The following is a 12,355-nucleotide window of genomic DNA, read 5'->3' as shown; positions in this document are numbered from 1 at the left end:
TTCCTGCCTTCCCTTTTTTTCAAGGAATCTAGCGGCCACTCTCTAGGCCAAGATACCTTTGGCGCGTTATGTGGCTTCCACTGACTAAGATGCTCAAACAACCACCCGAAGACAAAAGAGAAAAATAAATCATAATGATAATGATTATATCGGAGAGTAAGGAGATAAATTGTCTTCATCATCAGTTGCATGCATTCCTTTTTGTACGGTAAAGGAATCAGAAATAGAAAGCAAGAGGGTCACTACGTGCATGAAATATATCTCTTCAAATCAAGAGCTTCTCATTATGTTCCCCATTAGGACCCTCATTGACTCCTCACACGCCATACATCTGTCCCGGGTGTTTGAAAGTTCGGCAGTAATTTTTTTAAAATATTTATTTTATTAAAAACAACATTAAAATTATATATCTTTTAAAATGTTTTGATATAGCAATAAAAAAATTCAAAAATAAAAAGAAATTAATTTCTTATCCCCATTCGAGCTGAAAGCAAACTTATTATAAATGGTTTTCTTCCTTCCCCTTTATATTGCTGAATATTTTAAAGAGATGTGATTTTAATCTACTGGTAAATTCAATTTCCATTAATTTATTTTATCTTGGATTTAATATTTAGATCTCCCATTTAATAAGAAAAGAAATAACCCTCAATTACTTGGAATAGAAAGTTTTCCGACGGAATAGTCAATGGAACTCTACTCCAATATTGCTTTCAATTTAACTTTTCACTGCACCGATTTTTACTGCGTGATCTTCGATGACATTATTAGCCGGTGCCTTTATTTTTCATCTTCCCTAGTCACCGAGTGCTTGTACTTTATTATATATTTTTATTATCATTATTACATTTAAAAATATATGACAACAATATTTTTTTAACTTTTTAAAATTTATTTTTAACATTAATATATATCCAAAAAAAATTATAGAAATTAATTTAAAATAAAAAAAATTAATTTTTTAAAAATACTTTAAAAAAAGTAAAAACAAACCCGCTTTCCATAAATAATGTAATGACACAGCTTCCAATTCCCTCTATTTAACAATATTGAATTTGATGTCCTCAAAGCATTTCAATTAAAAGGTTGCATAAAGGCAGCAACCACCTTCACAGGAAGCTAAACTTTTTTAACTTGGTGGAGAATCGGCATGCTTTCTGCGAAAGGGATATATAAAGTATAAATTAAAAAGAAAAAAGGGCACAGAGAAAAGTAGATGCATTAAGACGTGAGGGAGCTCAGGACTGACAGCCGAACAAAGGATGAGAGATACGAAGGCATAAAGTTGATGGCCTCACGATCACCGTGCGCATGAGTAGTTCAAATCTGGAGGAGAGTAGTTCATCAGAGCCGCTCCTTTCACTGGAACTTTCTTCATTTATTATATTCTAGTTTTTAGTGTGGCGGTGGAGAAAATGTTTATATATCCAAATGATAAAAAATAAAAATAAAGAGTACAAAATGCTGTTTGCATTTGGTTAATTAATTGAGGGCCGATTAACTTAAATGATAAAAACAATAGTGTGGCGGTGGAAAACTTTCTTCTTCTTTTTTAATTGGTTTTATTTTTTAATTTTATTATTTAAATTCTTGTATTAATTAAAAATTGAGTTTTACAAATTTTTTTATGTGTTGATACAAATTGTATTTTTTAGATCACAGGTATAAAATATTAACTCAAATTGATGTTTGTTTTTTTTTGTTATTTTTATATATTGATTTTTTTTCAATTTTATTTTTTAATATTGAGTTTATTTATATTTTTATTTGTTTTCTATGAGAATAACTTGACTTCACGACCCGGGTTATAAATTTGTCATGTTAACTCAGATTGGTCCTAAACTTTTACATCATTTTATTTTATTCAAATTTCATATTAAGTTTTCTCCTCTTTTTTTTTCTTTTTTTTTCCTTTTGATCTATTTTTCATATTGATTTTATTTTTTCAATCTTATTCTTGAACATTGGTGAGCTTTATAATTTTTTCCGTGTGGTGATTCAATTTTATGACCTGAATCATATATATAAAATATTAGCATGAATTGCTAATGTCTTTTTTTTACATTTATTTTTTTTATTGCATCCTTCAATAGTAGATTTATTGAAGATTCAACTTCTTTATTTTCTTTATTTTTCTTTCTACAAGGATAGTCCAGCCTCACGAGGGTGTTATAGGTTTCTTAAGTTAACTTGGTTTAATTCAAAACTTTTACAACATTTTATTTTTATGTTAAATTTTATCCTTATTCTTTTCATTTCTTTTTTTTTTCCTTTAGATCCTATTTTTAAATTGATTTTTTTTCTAAATCTCATCCTCCAATTTTGAATTGTCAAGAATTAGACCTCATAAATTTTTTATACAATGATTCCAGTCTCATAACATGTGCAAATAGTGTAAAATGTTGACTCGGATTTACATCAGTATATTTATTGTCATTATTTTTTTTCTTATCTTGTAATTAAATGAAACCACATTGTTAGACCCAATAGGATTTATGACTCAAGTTGTAAATTTTTTTTATATGTTTTAAAACATGCTAGTAATGCTTAACATTGTTTTTTTAAGTTAAAAAAAATCAACTCAACCCACGACAAAGTATTGGCCACCTATTTAGTTATTCTCTGTTAAAAAAAATGTATGATTTTAGATTAATTTTAATTGATCATGATCATGATATATGAGAATTCTTCTTTCCATATCAAAAAAAAAATTGACATCCTTTCAATAGTCATCACATCCTTGTTATTTTATTATTCTTAATTAACTAAATTAATGTGATGGAATAGATATATTCATCAAGTTATGACTAGATTTAGAAAATCTAGACCCAAATACATGGTCAAATTCTAAAAATTTAGACCTAGACCTAACCATCATTAAGTCCCTCGACATATCCTCAATTAACAGCTTAAACTTGATCATAACTCATTCTACTTTGCTTTTAATCACAATCTTGACCCTTTGATTCTAAGTTGTATTATTTGAGATTATATAAGTGTGATATATAATTCGAAGTTAATCCTGTTATTGAGATAATAGATAATTGAAATAAGTGTTGATAGAACTAATATATTGGTTAACTCGATAGTCCTTGTGGTCCTAGTTGCCTTGTTGGCTAACCCAATTCCTATAATGCTCGAAATAGAGAAAAACTAAGAATTTAAGTGGTGTGAACATAAATAGAAAGCATGATAGAGTGAGTTCTTCCACGGATCTTGGTGGTGATGGTGGTAAAAAGAAATCCAAATGAACTTGATTTATTTACAATAAAAAACACCACACTAAAGATTATTGTCATCATAAAAAGAAAAAATGATCAAGTGAATCTTGATCAAAAAGCTACAAAGCTATTACTTTTAAGTTAGAAGTAAAATTGGTGGATAATCCTAAAACATGAGGGGCGCTTTATATATATTTTGACATGAATAGTTTTTTTTAAGCATACACCAATTATTGATAAACAATAGTTGTTCATGAAAAAAAAATTTATGAGTAAAATCCAAAATCATGAAAAAGATAGTGCTAAAGATGATATTTAGGAAAGAAATGACTTTTCAACATCGTGGTTTATGCTTTTGATATTTAAAAGAATTTGGTTTTCTACGATGTAGGTTGGTTTTTTATTATTGTTATTAATAATGAAATGTTTATGAACAATTGGTATTTATATGATGGACTATTTAAATTTAATTTGATGATTTCCGTACTATGGAAAAAAAAGAACAAGATTAATAAATATTCTTTTTTTGTTTATATATTTGAGTTTTTAGATAAAAATAGTAAATATCTATTTGTGATTTAAAGTTTATCTAAACTAAAGATTATAAAAATATTTTATTGTTTCCGTGATGATTACAAACCATGTTGTTATGATATTTGCTTGCAAGCAAAGACAAGAACTTAAAAATATTTAAACATTTCGAAAGTACTTATCCATAGGATGACTAAGGTGAAAGGAAGCAATAAGAATTTACTTGGGAAAATAGCATATCATTGGTAAATTTGCAGTCATTAAAACAGCCGACCCTGTCAGCATCACACAATGCTTTTAAGCGCGTCTTAGGAATCTTGATAAGCAGGAGACCATGATGTAATGTGTTTGACATATCTGTGTTCTCCCCTGGTGGCTTCTGAGGTGTGCTCATGGATTGGCAAGGTCTGTTGACCGGAAGGCCACCATTATTTGAGTCTTGCTTATTTTGATTTACAGAGAAGACGTGAATATGATTCGTTAGAAACAACTTTTTTTATTTAAATTAAGATATTGTTGTAAAATTGAGTTAAATAAAAGTCGTAGTTTTTAACATGAATTATGAATTCTAACTTACACTGCATATATTATTTAAAAATAATTTTTAGGTTATGTTTGGTATAAATTTTGTAAATTGATTTTTTTTAATTTTAACTCATTAAAAAGTCATAGATATTACTGGTGGAGATAACTTGTAATTTAAATCAAATTTGATTGCAAAATTAAGAGCTGGTTGGCATGATTTATGAGAAATCATTCTTGAATTTAAGTTATAATTCACAAGTTGTTTTTCAAGTAAAAAATAAGTTAAAAATGACTTTAAATTATAATTATATTTGATAAAAATGATTTAAAATGACTTTTTTTTAATATGAGATCTAGTATAACAGAATCTATAAATTAAAGTTGTTAATTTTAACTTTTGATTAATTTAAAATTTTGACTTAATTTTGTAACATGTTTTTTATATAAATCAAGATTTATTTTAACAAAGCATGTTTATGATTTTTTTATAAGTCAAAACTTAAAATAAAAAAATATAAATATATTCCGATTTGCAAATGTCATGTAAAACAAACTCTAAGTCAAAATCTTGTTTTAATCAAACGTTAAAACTTTTTATTATTTTTATTATTATATGTTCAATTTTTTATTAAATTGTTCAAATTTTTATTAAATTTATTTTTAATATAAAATTATTTTTACTTTTCTCATAGATTATTGATGAAAAATAATTTTTGAATTATAAACCAGAATAAAAAAATTATAATTCAAAAGTTATATAAAAAAAACTCTTAAATTATAATTCCAAAATTTTAAATTATTTTTTTAAATCATGCAAAATTTCATTGTGTCTAAACATGTATTATTATTCACCGCAATAATATAATTATAATTTTTCTTTTCCAATAAAAAATTAATGAATTTGCTATTGGGTGGAATACAGTCTTTTTCACATGGGCCATAATCATTAGGAGAACAATATGTGCTATTTTTATGTTTTATATGCAGTGTGAAAATTATATTACCCTTACAAGTAAAATTTGCTAAAAGGCTCCTCTTACTTTGCACAGTAAAAAACTATATTACTTTTAAAAACAAAATTTTTCAAGCTGGCATCCATGGAATTTTTTTTCTTTTATAAACTGGTTTCTAGTTATTAACAAATTTGTGTGATATTATTTTTTGAAATACATAATTATTATTTTAAAAAAAATATTGTTGGTACATGAAATGCCTACAATACTTGTATCATCATTTCATATTCAAATGCCGTTTTTCAAAATAGTATTGGAAATATCTTGTTATAATTTTTATGTAGATGCAAATTGTGTAAATATAGAAGAAGTGGTTGGTTCTAGTGAACCTTTTCCTTTCCTATTTTGTCTTTATTTTTTCTATCAAAATATAAAGATGTTATTTTATTTGTTTGTTATCTAATTTTATCCTTATTTTTTGTATTACTATTGGTTTTTTAATTTTATTTTGATTTATTTTTTTCTTCAATTTCATCCCTCACTATTTTGTTTTATTTAATTTTTATATTAAATGTGGTCATTATTATTTTAATTGTTGTTTTTTTTCTTTTACTAATTGAATTTTGTTGTCAGTTTCATCCATAAATATTTAATTTTAAATTATTTTATATTAAATTTAGTTTTTATTTTTCTTATTGCTATTTTTCTGTGTTTTTTTATTTTAACTGTATTTTTTTTCATTCTCATCCCTTATAATTTTATTGATTTAAAATTTTTTTGTGTGTTATATTTTAAGGTTTGCTTTCTATAAGATTGGCCTTGAGCTCATGACCATGATCATGAGTTTTGATAGTTAATACATATTGATTTTAATATTTTTAAATCTTTTTTTTTCAACATTTGATTTGAGAATTGGTTTGTATATCTATTTTTTTTTATAGGCTTATCTTAATCTTGTGTTTAGTTAGTGACTTAACTTGAGTTAATTTAAATTATTTTTTATTTTTTAATTTTTTTTAAAAATTTGTTTCTTATTTAAAAATTAAACTTTATAATATTATTATTATTTTTACTTTTATTTTTTTAATTTTTTTTTAAATTTGTTTCTTATTTAAAAATTAAATTTTATAATAATATTATTATTTTTATATTTTTAAGAACACATAACTCGTATTAACATTATTTTTTTTCAATTGAAAAATATTTAGGCCACCTTGCAATGTATTTTAAGCCCAACAAGAAAAGGATACATTCATGAAGAAATGACGTGAAAGTAACGTGAGGGGCCAAGAATGTTTTTTAGCGTTGTCTGAAGTTATAGTTATAATTATTTTTTATAGTATTTTATAATTAAAAATATATTAAAATAAAATATATTTAAAAATATATTATTTTTGAGACCAACATATCAAAATAAAATAAAAAATTATAAAAAAATAAATTTAAAAAAAATCAAAGTTTTTTTTAAAAACAAATACGCAGAGAAGGAATGAAAAAGCTGGAATCCTTAAAGTAATTTCAAGAAAAAAAAAAACTAGCGGTAAAGTAAATTCAAAACAGATAAAAAAAGTAGATTCCCTCCAAACCAGTAGACAAAAAGCCACTCTCCCTCCCTCCCTCCCTCTCTCTCTCTCTCTTGCCCGCTAAAGAAAAAAAGAAACAAAAATCCCACCCTGACGGAATCATGTCTCCTCGTATATAAATCTTTCTTTTACCACTTAATTCCTATCAATCTCTTTCTCCAACAAAATCTCCCACTCTCAATCTGCAAGCAGCCATTATATATCGAAGGAATCTTCGATGAACTCAGAGCTCCATCGAAGCAGCTGATCATCGTCGTTCATGTACGCCTATCCTGGTTCGGCTTCCTCTCAGTCTTCAATTAAATATTTAATTATTTGTCTTTCTTCTTGGATTTTGGAAACTTGGCTTTATTTTTTCCTTTATGTGTTTGGCTTCTCTAATTAATTTCATGATCGAAAATCTTCAATGTTAATCAGACTACAGATTCAATCAAATACGCATGATGTATTCCAATCTTACATATATCTTTTAGTTTGTCGTCTAGCGTATGTGCACAACATGATAGATACAAACATATTTAACGCATGCTGAGTTCTTCTAGGCGTAGTCTATCAGTACTGATGGCTTATTTGCCTGGTTGATTTTTTCAATTTCCAAATGATGCCATGATCGTTGCTGTGAAAACTGAGCACGAATAACGGAAAGTGAAGTTTGAAAGTCACGTTTGTTTGGCTATTCTATTCTATTATGCGCACGCGCACACACATCACATGCCTGTGATCTAGTCTCCAAAATTGACAAACAATATTTTCCAGGTAAGCCTTATCGTCGATGGTTTTGTGATCCAACAACAAATCTTCCTTCTTCTTCTTTTTCTCTTTTTTTACAGATATATCTTAACCTGTTTGAAAGTCTGGGAAACTCAATTGAACTGCAATGTCAAATAAAAACTTGGTTTCATAGTTTCCTCGTATTATAGTAAGAGGGGTCCACAATTGAGAATTTATCCAACATTTAACGATAATGAAATTAATGTTATTAAATTTTAAGGTTGCTTCAAGTATCTATATAGAAATTAAAGCCAGTTTTATTAAAAGAATCCAAAAGTAAGCATTAAAATCCACCTAACCGAAAAAAAATCTAAATATAAGTAGAAAAAAGATATTAAAATCCAAAAATAATTAAAATAACAAATATATCTTGTAGATGGAGTTCTGGACTTTCATCTATTCTGTAGACACTTGAAAGAATATTAATTGTACCATATCGCAGTATGTCTATTGTCTAATGCTTAAATCCAGTGTCTCATTATTCCTCCTACCCCAGTCAGTGTCACGTACACATTACTATCTTTTGAATCATGCTTGTTGGAGCTTGTTTATGTTAGTAATTATTTTTTAAAATATTTTAAAATATTTTTTTTAATATTAATATATTAAAATAATTTTAAAAAATGTAAAAAAAATTAGGATTGCAGAGACAAAATGGCTAGTCACGATTCCGTATGTTAGGTAGAGAGTTGGCATTACTTGGCAGAGATTTGGCGTTACTTGGCACAGCGAGTCCCAATCACAGGAGGACATGGTGTGCTTGCAAATATCAAAAATAGAAAAAAGAAAGTAACTAATATCAGGTCAACCAGGAGTCCATCTCTGCTTGTAGTTGCTAGTCATTCTAGATTACACCAAAGATTTCCCTGCGATCCATCCAAGTCCAATATTGATCCATTGATTAAGAAGTTTATGATGTTTTTTTTTTTAAAAAATAGAATAATAAAAATAATATAGTTTAAAAAAGTCATATAATTGCAAATGGTATCTGACTCCTTTAAAAATATTAATTTTTTTAAGTTATTCTAAATTAAAAAAATAAATAAATATTATTTATTGTTTTTATAAAATAAAGTTAATATTTTAAAATATAAATTCTCAATTACAAAGATAATACATAATATTAACAGGTGTTAAGATTTTATTTATTAATTATGAAAAAATATTTATTATTAATAAATATTTTTTTCATAAAAAAATAAATACACGTGATTTGATTAACTAAATTGATGTGATTTTTTTTCCTTTCAAAAATTACATGCATTTATCTTTTTAATGAAAAAAATATTTATTAATAATAAATTGTTTTTATAATTACCAAATAAAATGTTAAAACCTCTAAATTTAAAAATTGTAAATATTATAAATTATACAAGATAATTAGAAATTTATATTCTAAAATATTATCTTTTAAAAATAAATTAATAATATCTTTATCACAGTTGGGATAAAGATAATAGATAATACTTTTTAAATTTAAAAATTAAAATAGTTTTTTAATAATTTTTTTAATATGTCATGTATGATTTTATAAACTGTATTATTTTTTTCAATTACCTTTTCAACTGTACTGTTTTTCAATATTTTATTTATGCTGTGCTACTAAAAAAATTCTCTAAATTTCTTAAAATTTGCTCGGTGGATGCTCTGGCTTTTATATTTTATTTATACTGTGTTACTAATATCTTTTATGCTAAGGATTCTAGCCAGCCTTATGTAATTATAATTATTTTTTAAAGTTTTTTTATTGAAATATATTAAAATAATATTTTTTTATTTTAAAAAAATTATTTTTGAAATCAGTACATTAAATCAATTTAAAACATAAAAAAATAATTTTTAACAAAAAAATAATTTAAACTTTTTAAAAAATCAAAGGTTCTCGACTCTCAAATAATTAATTAGCATTAGGTAGTGCTCAATAAATGCATGAAACGGAAGAAATCATAATTTCTTCACAAAAATGTGAGTCTTTTTGGTTTTTAGCACATTAAAAGAAATATATAATAAAATAAAAAATTATAAAATATATCTAGAAAAATAGAATAGTGTAAAGAGTCATAAATAATATTTGTGATTCGTCAGTTATAATTATTATTTATAATACTTTTAAATTATAAAATTATTGAATAAATGATTTAATAGAGAGAAAAAAAAGTTATATCAAAATTACGATGATGATATTATTATCATCGTTAAAAAAATCTTGATAAGATAAATTTAACAACAACAAATAAAGTTATTAATAATTACTAGAGTAGGTTATATAAGCAATCCAAAGACAAGTGAACATTAACATCTTTAGACGACGCGTGTGACTTACTCTGTTCATCGTTTATGATCTTATTTAATGTTATTGAATTTGTCTTGTTAAGATCTTTCCAACAATACTAGTGATATTATCATTAGAATTTTTGGTGTGATTTTTAAGTTATTTTTCTCTTCTCTCTCACACATATTACAAGGAGGAGAGAGATAGAACAAAGAAAAAAAAGATATCAAATACATAACTAATTTTCAATGATGATATTACTAATATCATTAGAAAGATCTTGTATTTAATGACATCAAACTAAATCACAAATAATAAATAAAATTGACTATACAAACTTTTCAAAGGTATCAGAACTTATTTATTTTTAGATTGCTCTTGTAGTCCATTATAGTTATAGTTATTGATGGTGATTTTCTAACAATATTAGTAGTGTTATTATCGGAATTTTTGTATGCTTTCATAGTTTTTTTTTCCCTTTCTTTTCTTTATTTTTACTGAATCAAGTATCCAATAATTTTATATTTTGATAAAATCATGATAATTACCACTCATGAATCACTGATATCATTTGTAATTTTTAAATTATATTATTTTTTAAAATATTTTTTACACTGATATTTTTTTTTCCTATGCTAGAAACCAAAAGTACTAAATAAATATGATACAAATGTTCGTGATACATGAAAGTCTGCCTCAAGGGACTGTGCAAAGCGAATAAAGCCACCAGGTACTGTTGAAAATAATTAGAAAAATTTACCCACGTTTGTCAACTTGACAATCATGCTAGTACGTGGTTGTTCTATCTCGATTGATAAGATAATAGTGTTCTTAAAATTGATAATCTACCTGATAATTTAGAAGGTATTTGAAATCAATTCTCAACAGTAAAATTTAATTATAGTATTTAATTTAAATTTAATAAATAAATAAATTGAATTCATATATTTAGAAAAAAATAAAATTTAATTTACTTTGTTTTCTATAGAATCCTTATTACCTGCATTTTATTTCTTTAACTGTCTTAAAAAAAGGGTTAAATATGTATTTTGAAGTAATTAATTTTAATATTATATTTTCTCTTTTTGAAATTGTAAGTCAAAGTGGTTCACCTCTAATTTATTTTTATAATATTTTTAAAGATTAAATTTTATTTGAAATTCAATTCTCAACATTTAAAGTTACAAATATGAGATTTCATCAAAACTCATGAATTAAATTCAATTCATAGGTTTACCAACATGAAATTAAATAACCAAATGTTAGGTTTTTTTTTTTGAATAATAATATCACTAGTATCATTAATAAAATTTTGACAAAACAAATTTAATATCAAAAAATATTATAACGTGATCGTAGTGTATTACAAAAATCATTTAAAAACAAATAAACCTTAATATATTTGAATGACTTGATATTTTTTTAATAATACTAATGATATTATTGTTAGAGTTTTGATGTGTTTATAGTGTAATTTTTTTTTTATCTTGTTTTTTTTATTTATTGTAAATTATGTCAATTTATTTTTAAAAATTAAAATAGTTTTATATGATACTTGCAACTCACGAGTTATAAATATTTTTATTTATAATTTTTTAAATTGTATTATTTTTTAATATAGTTTTTTTAAATGTTATTTAATCAGAATTTGTTTTTAAAATGCTAAAAAAAAAATCCATTTATGTCCCCCCTGATCATTAGCTCCTATCACAAGTGACAATTCTTTTAAAGTACTCACGTCCCCAATTTATTGTTCAGCCAGCCTTTTCTGACCTTGAGATCTTTTTGTGTTTTTTACCGGCTGGTTGAGAACTGGGATTTTACGGTGAAATTTCAAAAAATTGACCATTGAAAAGAGGAAGTTACAAATGAATGGCTTAGATCATCTCGTCAGTTGATCATGAAGCCATTGGGTTAGGGTATCTTTCCTAGCGGGACCCATAAAAATCTTGAGTACCAAACCTCTTGCGTGTGTGAGAAATTCATGGCTGTGCTGCGAATTCCTGTCTAGGTGTTTGTTGGTCTTCACGGGCTCTTCTACTCGAGAATCCCAAGTATGTATCTGACAGCAGCAATGATACTAACGTCCACTTGCCTTTGTTTGGCAGAGAAAACACCAAGTTGCATGCGAGTATTTTTCTGTCATCAGCTGTTTTTGCTTGCATTTACCTTCTTCTATTCATTTATTATATATTTTTGTATTTTAAAAATATTTCTAAAAAAAAATAATTTTTTTTATTTTCTTTAAATTAAAATGTTTAAATTATTTTGATGCTATTATATAAAATATAATTTTTTTTAAAATAAAAATATTATTTTAATATATTTTCAAATAAAACATATTTTAAAAAATAATTATAACCACACTTAATACTATGTATTCACATGTTTTAAGGTTGTTTTTCAGTTACTTCAATTTCAAACGAGCCATGGGGAAGGATGATTCTTGGATCTATCAAGCCATAGATGTATTAGTTTAGAGATATTTCTGCTGTCGCT

General features: G+C 25.1%; 1 long non-coding RNA gene across 1 annotated transcript; it reads left to right on the top strand.

The window, feature by feature from the left end:
• The first annotated feature begins 6,777 nt into the window (after positions 1 to 6,777).
• Positions 6,778 to 12,355, top strand: LOC105139710 (uncharacterized). Its single transcript, XR_845035.1, has 3 exons — positions 6,778 to 7,088; positions 10,496 to 10,586; positions 12,264 to 12,355. It is a non-coding gene; the product is annotated as an uncharacterized LOC105139710 (long non-coding RNA).

This window comes from Populus euphratica, unplaced genomic scaffold (genome assembly GCF_000495115.2).
Source record: "Populus euphratica unplaced genomic scaffold, PopEup_1.0 scaffold122.1, whole genome shotgun sequence".
In the NCBI taxonomy this organism is placed as follows: domain Eukaryota; kingdom Viridiplantae; phylum Streptophyta; class Magnoliopsida; order Malpighiales; family Salicaceae; genus Populus; species Populus euphratica.
The sequence above is the reverse complement of the archived record's forward strand: the minus strand, read 5'-3'. Positions and strand labels throughout refer to the sequence as shown.